This window comes from Cyprinodon variegatus, unplaced genomic scaffold (assembly GCF_000732505.1).
Source record: "Cyprinodon variegatus isolate N-32 unplaced genomic scaffold, C_variegatus-1.0 Scaffold322, whole genome shotgun sequence".
In the NCBI taxonomy this organism is placed as follows: Eukaryota; Metazoa; Chordata; class Actinopteri; order Cyprinodontiformes; family Cyprinodontidae; genus Cyprinodon; species Cyprinodon variegatus.
The window spans coordinates 137,858-147,806 of NW_015150775.1; positions in this window are offsets into that span (position 1 = coordinate 137,858).

Genomic DNA, 9,949 nt, shown 5'->3' on the forward strand with positions numbered 1-9,949 from the left:
TGTAAAGCTTGTTACAAAACATTACTACAGCTTTACTATTTTATTTTGGGGGTGGATGGAGGTATAAAGGTATTTTCTTCAGTATGGACAGTAACACTAATTTGGAACATAGCAAGAGCTAAATAGAAGTCGACATGTTACAAGCTGCAAAATATTTCAGGATTAAAAGATTTATCTTCAAGCAGGACAGTGAGGGTAAACATACAGCCAGAGCATTTCTTTCATCCTGCTCTCTTTCATCCTCTGACATAGGAGCAGGCTCAGAGCATCTGCCTGGCTGTGTGTTTCCTGGATGGGGCTGTCAGTGGAGCTGATTGACAGTTGCCTTTTGTATCTCTGCTTCTCTTTCTATGTCTGCTTCTGTCTCCTTGAACCCCAGTCGGCCTCAGCAGATGGCCGCTCACACTGAGCCTGGTTCTGCTGGAGGTTTCTTCCTGTTAAAAGGGAGTTTTTCCTCTCCACTGTCGCTACAAGCATGCTTAGTGATTGGTGGGAATGCCTTCGTGTCAATGAGTCGATGCAATCAACTGGCTTTACTTAGGGCCCTGTCACACCTTGATGACTTAGACAGCTGGTATACACTGAAACTTCTATGTATTCTTTTTATTTTGTGTGTATACATAGCGTATTCATAACGAGTCCAAAACTTACGTCCAACGACAGCCTAACTTATGCATAACGCAGGGCTGTGTAATGCCCATGAAATGATGCACAAGCATGAAATGATGCACAAGCAACCTTTCATGGGCATTACAAAGTCTCAGTTAAAGCTGCTCCCCTCAAGCACTTCGCTGCTCCCCTCAGCAGCGATGTGCCGGAGTCGCCTGGTCTGCATAAAAAGATGTCTTTGATTGCTGTATTAACCTGCTGTTTGGCGCCCGCCAAAATAAAAACAATAAATCAAAAGAGAAAGAAAGAAAGAAAGAAGGTTTCCAGTTGCAGCAGATTCAGCTTCATGTCTGCTTGGATGGGGATGAAGTCTGAAGGAGAACTACTTTCTCCTCCAGAACCCCCTTTCATTACTTATAGTTCCTGGATAAGCTAGACACCCAGACTTATGAGTAACTTACACTTAATGTGTGTCAAGGTTCAGATAACTGACCTGTAACTTATGGCCCACGTATGGCCTACGCTGGCATATGTCGACCTACTCGACGTATGTTGACGTTTGTCAGCGTGTTTCAGCGTGCTCATAGCTTATACAAAACCTATCCATAACTTATCCAACGTATGCCAGCGTTTTTGCCAAATTTTACAAACGTCAAGCATACGCTGGTCTAAATCGTCAAGGTGTGACAGGGGCTTTAGATAGAAAACTTTGAATCAATTTGAATACATGATATGGTTGAATTGTCTATGTAAAGTGCCTTGAGCTGACGTGATGTTGTGACTTGTCGCTATATAAATTGAAATTTAGTTTTGTAACTGAACCTCAGTTTACTGCATGCACTACATTCAATTATCCTATCATTAACCCTCATGCAAAGTTAATGATGGTTAGTCTGTCACATAAGTGTGAAAAATGGCGTTGTCTTTGTCGTGGAAGGTGAGATCATTAACTGTTGCACAGCTGCCGCATGACCGGGTCGAGTCTTCATGTGTCTCTGTGACCTATGATAGCTTGTTACTCTAATGGCAGACTGGGTGGGCTCAGAGCACCATGCTGCTGTGTCTTATTGCAGATTGATGCCTTTCACACTTGTCAACAGCAACTAATCCACCAAATTTGACCTGCTGATGTGTATGTTTGTGCACGGGTTTTGGACAGCGTGACAGTGCCTCCATGCCAGGACCAATTGTAGTTATTAGTGTGCTGCCAATCACTGTTAGTTAGCTCTATTTTGCATACCTATAAGAAAACAGATAACTCTAAGGAAGTGGCATAGTTTCTGTTCACACTGAAAGCATGCCTTGATGTGACATTAAGCTAGCCACGTCCATGTTTTAATTTTTTTGCCGTTGGTTGTTTGTGGATGAGAAGCTGTGGCTCTTTCGCAGTCCCCGCCACTGTTGAGTACTTCCCTGCCTCCCTTGACAGACTAAGTGTGACATTATCCTCAGAGCTTTGAGCCTGGTTCTTTTTTTCTCACATCATTTCAGTGATCCAGTCATCAGTCAAAAGCAGATAGAGATGACAATTAGTAAAGGGGGGCTGAAAGAGTGAGAAGTTTCTAAATACAGCCTTACTGGCTCGGCCCCGGCTTTATCACTAATGATTCATCAGCTCAGAAACCCTTTGGTCTTTTTTTCCCTCTCTTTCTGTGTTCCTTTTCTTTTCCCCATCCAGGCTCTGATTTCAGAGTTGTAAGAGTGATTTGCAATAGCTTGTGTGCGATCATCACCGGACCATTGTGTTTGACTGAGGGACGTCAACTAATGGAGCTCCTTTTCAGGCGTCTCTCCGTCTGTGTCGGCAACAGGTGCCAAACTGGTACCCGAATAATGCAAGACTTCAGTGCAGCGAGCTTTAGAGAGTGCTGGATCACAAGGTTCACACATTGAATTCAGACTGTAAACCCTGTTATGTAAGTGCAACATAATCACAGGTGGCTGCTCAGATATCCTTTGCATGTCTGTGTCTAAATGAGAGGGCTTTGCCTCCCAGGGACTCTGCTAAGTGGGATTCACTGCTGCTTCCATGGCTACAGTTATAACAGATTTTGACTATTTTCAGACCAATAGGAGCTGGCGGAGATATGGGAGAGGAGGACACAGAAGAAAAAGACTGTGTTTGAAAGCTCTAATTATCATTGTTGGATTTTTTTCCCCCTACCAACCAGGGCAATTTTCATTTATTCCACCTGTTGAATTAAAATCCTGTTTTTTTTTTACATTTACTGCATTTTTATCAACCTAACTGCAAAAGAAAGTTTATGCTTCCAGTTTATTTAAAGAATACGGTTGAAAAAAATGACAATGGAATGAGAGGAGACGTGATGTTAAGACATTGCCTGGGTGGAGAAACCGAATAAGAAGAATGGTGTGTATTTTTACGGATTGTACTCCTGCCAGTTGTGTGAGGCAAGGTGTAATTTGCATTAATTAGAAGGATCCTAAGAATACATTTTTCATAATCTCGGGTGATTTTTTACAATGGCACTCGCCTAAGGGAGACTCTGCATGGGAGCTCTGTTGACTTATTGCTACTGACAGCTCAATCTCTCGTCATCATAATCAAGAACCATCCACATAAAGGAGAATATCCACTCTTAATAATTTGTGGCTTTGAATTTATATTGTGACGTGAAAAAGTATTTCTCCTTCAATATATATCTTCTGTTTTTACCCGCTTATTGTCAATTTGTCAGATAGAAACTTTAAAGCCTTGCACAATTCACAGTTTGGTGCATTTTTGTTATTACATTTATTTTCACAGCTGCAGTATCTTTACTTAGATCCAATCAGTCAGTGGCTTTGTTAAGTTGTGACCTAATTCAGTGGTTCGCTGTGTTTGTATGGTGGGGGCACCTTAAGTTTGTATTCAATCAGAGAAAACTTAAAGTGAACTACAACGTGTCATACAAACCAAGAGTGAACATTCATGTTTACCAGGGAAGGAATACTTTAAGTATCTCCTCAACCTGGCTGACACTGTCATGATCTTGGTACTTATGTCTGGCTTGATTGTTCATTCCATTCATGTGCCTAGCTCTGCCCAGCCTCTCACTACGGCTGACCTATTCTGCCTTTGGACCTATGAGCCTGCCTGTTCCCGTCGGATCCGTTTGCCTGACCTGTCTCTGACACCTGTTGGATTCTGCCTGTTGACGGATTCTGGAACTGCTTCCTGACAGCTTCCAGGATTTCCATTCGGTACCTATTTGGATCTCTGATCTTGCCTGGACTCCTGACAATCTCCTCAACACCGGCTTGGGCCCTCTGGATTGTCCTGTCTTCCTCCATCTGCTCTGATCTGATCTCCTGCCAGTTTTGCAGTCTTCAAGGCTTCAGCATATGGAACATTCTGGGCAGCATTTGCCCCGTCGTGTTGGCAGCCATCTGGTTGGAATCCACCTCTTCCTCTGAGCACGGACTGAACTTTATGACCAGGTTAGTGACTAACTAGTTCACAATCATCCTTCACAAGATACCAGTTAACAATGTGATGAAAAAACTTTGCAGTTGTAAGGCTTTGGGTGTGGATGAGATCCACCCTGTGCATCTAAAATATCTGCATGTTGTTGGACTGTTGTTGCTGACACATCTATTAAAATTACATGGAGGTCGGGCACAATGCCCTGGACTATCATACTGGCTGGTGGTTCCCCTGCAGAAGTAAGGGAACTGGATGGTGTGTTCCAACTTTAGGGGAATCACACTTCTCAACCTCCAAAGGAAAGTCTATGTACTAGATTGGAGAGTTTGGCTGGTTGTAAAAAATTGCTTCAGGAGAAGCAGTCTGGTTCTTGCATCAGCCATGGAACAGTGGACCAGCATGTTTTTTGTGGACCTGGAGAATCATTTCTTCATGTCCCTCATGATGCCCTCCGGGGGACATTCCGAGAGTACGAAATCGAGGGCACTTTACCAAAAACCATCTGGTGTCTTTAAAAGGGGAAGTAAGAGTTTTTTTTTTAGAGTCCTTGTTGTTACTGATTAGCTGATCCTTACCTGTTCTACCGATCAACCACTGAGCCTGCCTGTTCCCATCTGATCTGTTTGCCTGACCCGGCTAAGGACTCCTGGACCTCTTATCCTTCCTGTTCTGATCTGTTTGCCTGACCTGGGTTTGGACTTTGCTTGTTTTCTCTTTTTTGGGGCTGAAGTATCTGGGACACTCTGTGCGGCACCAGCAACATTTTCTTGGCAGCCCACTGGCTGAATCTTACCTCGTTCTCAGGACACGGGATGAACTGTTAAACCAGGTTAGTGACTCACATTTTTATGTCATCCCTCTTTGGATTTAAGTGGTGATTAACCTGTGTTTCCTTATACAGATAGATACCCAGTTTACTTATCGAGCTGAATGCCATGCAGCTACCATGTCAAGGCTCGCCTGGATCATATACCAGCAATTGAACCTGCTGTTGCCTGATTAATTGTGTTGTCCAGTGAGGCCCTGGACTTCGATGTTCAATGTGCTTCAATAGTGCTATATAAGCTGTAGACCCTCTGTGGCAACCTGGAAGCTAATATTCAATGTACTTTGTTGTGGCAAAGAAAGCATGCAGTTTTTGCCCCATTTTGGATGTGAAGTGTCTCAATAAGTACCTAAAGATCCTTCTATTCCACATGCTCACGACGTCAGAAGTTCTTTCTCCTATAGCAAAAGGAGACTGGTTTGTGTCAATAGATCTGACAGACGCCTACTTTCATGTGCCTATTGCGGCAGAACATCACCGCTTTCTCAGGTTTGCCTATTAGGGTAGATAAATTCCAGATGCTCCCTTTCGACCTCTCTTTTGCCGAGGGTGTTTACTCAGTTCTCGGCCCACTCATCTGCAGACGTCAGGCATCAGGGTACCCGGGTATCAGGGTATCTGTACTTGGATGTCTGTCTTCCTCTTGCCTCCTCTCAGGTAAGTGCCTCTCAGGATACATATCGGCTTCTTGTTCATGTGTCACTGTTGGACCACAAAGTCAACTTGGCAAAGAGCTGCCTTGTTAATCTCAGACATCCCCGTTTCTCAGGAAGCAGTTGGACACTACAACCATGATATCTTGACAGTCTGTCCACAGGGTGGATGACACACTCAAGCTGGTCAGTTGATTTAGGCTGGGGAGGCGGTTTCCCTATGTCACCTTTCTGCAGATGCAAGGCAACCTTTATTCTTTCACCCATGTTGAGCCCTCGTGATTAGTCCACTTCCTCCCTTTTCAAAGATGGCTCAACAGCTTTCATCACCACAGATACCATTCGTAATGGCTGGGGAGTTGTGTGGCATCGATGAGCTGTTTGTGGTCTTTTGGGTTAATGGCAGTGCACTGAATGCTCTGTAGCTGTGTGCTGTTCACATGGACCGCAGGTTCTTTCTGCCCTACCTACAGGGGAAGTATGTATTGGTTCAGACAAATAACACCTCTGTGGTTACCACATAAACCACCAGGGATGCACCAAGTCTGCACGACTTCTGAAGATGTCCAGGGATATCCTGAAATGGGCCTCTCTTCATCTGTCCAGCTTACTGGCAATGTATATACCATCCATCCATTTTCTGTCATGCTTATCCCAAGCGGGGTCGTGAGGGGTGCTGCTGTCTATCACAAGCTGTCTACTTGCGAGAGGCGGGGTACACCCTGGACAGGTCGCCAGTCTATCGCAGGGCAACACAGAGACACAGGACAAACAACCAATAACACACACACTCACACCTAAGCACAATTTAGAGAAACCAATAAATCTAACAATCATGTTTTTGAACTGTGGGAAGAAGCCGGAATACCCAGAGAGAACCCACACATGCTCAGGGAGAACATGCAAACAACATGCAGAAAGGATTTCCCAGGATCCCTGGGCCAGGCAATCGAACACGGAACCTTCTTGCTTCAAGCCAGCAGTGCTTCCCTCTGCCCTACTGAGCAACCCAGGATGCAAAATCAGGTCGCACACTCTCTCTCTCACCAGGTCCCTGCTCCGGGAGAGTTGTCCCTTCAAGGCAATGTGGTGCAAGTGATTAGGGACTGCTTTGATCGAGCAGAGGTGGATCTATTTTCCAGAGGGGGCCAACTCAGTTCCCTCTTTAATATTCCCTGACAGGTGCATCAGGCGCATTGGGCCAGGATGCACTAGCTCATCCCTGGCCTCAGGTTCTTCTGTAGGGTTTATGAGGAAGGTTACAGTCTGCTGCTGGTGGCTCCATTATGGCCTGCACCACTGTGGTTCCTGCTGCTTTGGAGTGTGTGTCACAGGGTCCCATGGTGCCTTCCAACCAGGAGGGATCTGCTGTCTCAGTTGAGGGGAAGGATATGCTACCCCAACCCTTAACGTCTCCAGCTTTGGGTATGGCCACTGGGAGGCTGACAGACTGTTCACAATCTGTCAGGCTCACCATTTTGACTGCCTTCTCCACTAAGGAGCAAAACAACAATAGATGGCATCTATTTTCTCAGTGGTGCTCGAACTGGAATGAGGACTCATATTCCTGCCCAGTGCTCACTTTTCTTGAGTTTCTCCAATCTCTGCTTGTTAAGGGTCCCTTGACCCTTAAGGTGTATGTGGCAGCAATCTCATGTTGTCATGCAATTGCTGATGACTGTTTGTTGGGGGGGTCATCCATGCTTCGTGCTGTTCCCTTTTCGAGCCCTCAGTGCAGGCAGAGCTCAACTGGATCTCATTTAAGACTGCCTTTTTGTTAGCCATTGTTTCAGCTAAGAGGGTTAGTGAGCTACATGCCTTTTCTGTCAGTCCCTCATCTCACCGATGGATCCAATTGGTTCTGGTGTTACCTTGATGCTCAACAGAGAGTTTGTGCCCAAGGTGTTGCCTCATTCACATTGTAACTAGCCATTGAGGTTGTCCCGGTTCAAACAATTTCTGGTATAATTGAGGAAGGGTCTGAGTTGTTGTTCCCTTTAAGGGTGCTGGAGGCTTATATCGCTACCACTACAACTGTGAGGTGCTCAGACCAGCTTTTTGTGTGCAATTGGTATTCCAAATGGGCCTGTCCTATTTCTAAATGACTGCTCTCCCACTGTATTGTCGATGTCATCTATCATGCCTACAGTGCAGGGTACTGCCCCTTGCCAGTCAGTGTGACGACCAACTCTACCAGGAGCGTTTCCGCTTGGCTGTCAGTAGGGATGAAACAGGACAAAAGTGTAACTACGGTTCTATGAATCGTGGATGACCTCCAGAAATTCTGTCACTCAGAATCCTTGCTTCCACAAGAAGATTCTGTAGGAGCTATAGGCATATATAGCTTCTGAGCGGTCATACAGGGTGTCACAGGTATAATTCCTCGAACTGTCATTTTATATAATCTCTTTTTCCTAATAGCTATATCTGGCCTGACACTCTGTTCAGCTGTGAGCCTTGTCAAGGCTCGGAACTTAGGACCCAATATTTAAGCAGACAGATTAGGGTGATTTCAAAACAAGGGTTTATTAAAACGAATGTGCGGCTAATAGTCAGCTGGGGCAGATTCACTGGATATTCTTTAGAAATAGAAACTCAGGTTAGTGACGTTGAATCTTAGATGGGCCACAACTATGAACATAAGTCACTTACCTGATTCTGAGTTCAGTCCAATCTCTGATGGAGTAGAATCAAAACAGGAGGCTTCTTCACAGCCCCTAGAGTTCAGAGTGCTGAGATGAGCAGTCTAATGAGATGGAACTAACCGACGCCGAGGAGCAGAACTATCTGTGAGGGAAAATCAAAGCTGGAGTCATAGCAGAATCAGGTTACCAGATCAGAAGATCAGAGAGCCGAGGAGCTACCAGATGAGAATCCAAGCCTTGGTGAGAAGACAGGTCCAAGTTCAGTATGCCGGCAGAATCCAGGGATCATTCCAGAACACTTGTCATCTCAAGGCACTTCACAGTTCAACCAGATCATGCAGTCAAATTAATTCAACGCTTTCTATCTAAGGAAAACCAGTTGATTGCATCGACTCATTGACTTGAATGCAATCCCTCACACTAAGCATGCTTGTAGCGACAGTAGAGAGGAAAAACTCCCTTTTAACAGGAAGAAACCTCCAGCAGAACCAGGCTCAGTCTGAGCGGCCATCTGCTGAGGCCGACTGGGTTTTTTGAATGTTTTTTTTAACTTTTTGGAATGACTATGTCCCGGATGACCGAGAATCATCACCAGCATATAACAGAACTAACTGTGAGATACTTTATCAATATAGTACAAAGAACTCCAAAGGAAAGTTTATTTTACATCAGTTTTATTCCATTCATAAGTTGCATAAAAATGAGGCAGCTCATCACTGACAACTCTGATTAGGTTAGTTGAGAATCCAAGTCAGGTTAACTGTTAACTGGTTAACAGGTTAACTGTTCATCACTGTTGCAGTACAGGTTAACTGGTAACTAATTGTCTATAAAAACGCCACAACCTGACACAAGAACCTTTATCCACCTTTACAACCGACTTTTATCCCTGACCATCAGCACAGCCCTACTTTAACCAACATTCCCTGCGAGGCACTCTTCAACTCGAACGCATCTAGTCTCAGCTACCTTATTGGCCATATGGCTAATTTGGAAAACTAGCTGTGTTGTTATTGTATATGTTACTTTTGTGGATACTGACATTTTTTGTCCAACCATTCATTTCATGCTGAAATTTCATTGCACTTACTCCTCAGGATGTCGCTCTTGCAAGATGTTGTAATGCTTAGTCTGGCATCAGGCATCGATCGACCAATTCATCAGCGCAGTTCTGCTCTTAGATTTTATTTTATTTTTCTTCTCGACATGCTTTAAGTTGAAAATAAAATATAAATATAATTCAAGTATTCACTTTAAAAATGCTTTTATTTCGGAGGATGCAATCTACCTTCACTTGATGCTCATAACATGACAAAACTATATTCAGAATTCACTGAAAGATTTCAGAGCAGTTGTAATGCAAGAATGAACAAAATCAGTAAGGGGCAGATACTTTTTTCACATAAAGGAACAGATGAAGAGCTCTTTCTGTACAGATTTAAGAATATCTCTGGAGCTCAGATGTGGGTGGAAATAAATTGGCTTGTCATCTGAATATGGAATTAGCTGCTGAGTCATAATCCATACCATGATGAGTCTATGAATTTTTCAAATGTACTGTTTTCAGACTTAGCTTAGTTTAATGAAATAATTTTTTTACAATGAGAAATTAATTCACAAATGATTGTTAACTGACTCATGCATCTTAAAATCCTATTAAGTATAACTTCTATCATTTACATGCTTTTTATTATTTATTTGATCCATCCATCCATCCATCCATCCATCCATCCATCCATCCATCCATCCATCCATCCATCCATCCATCCATTCATCCATCCATCCATCC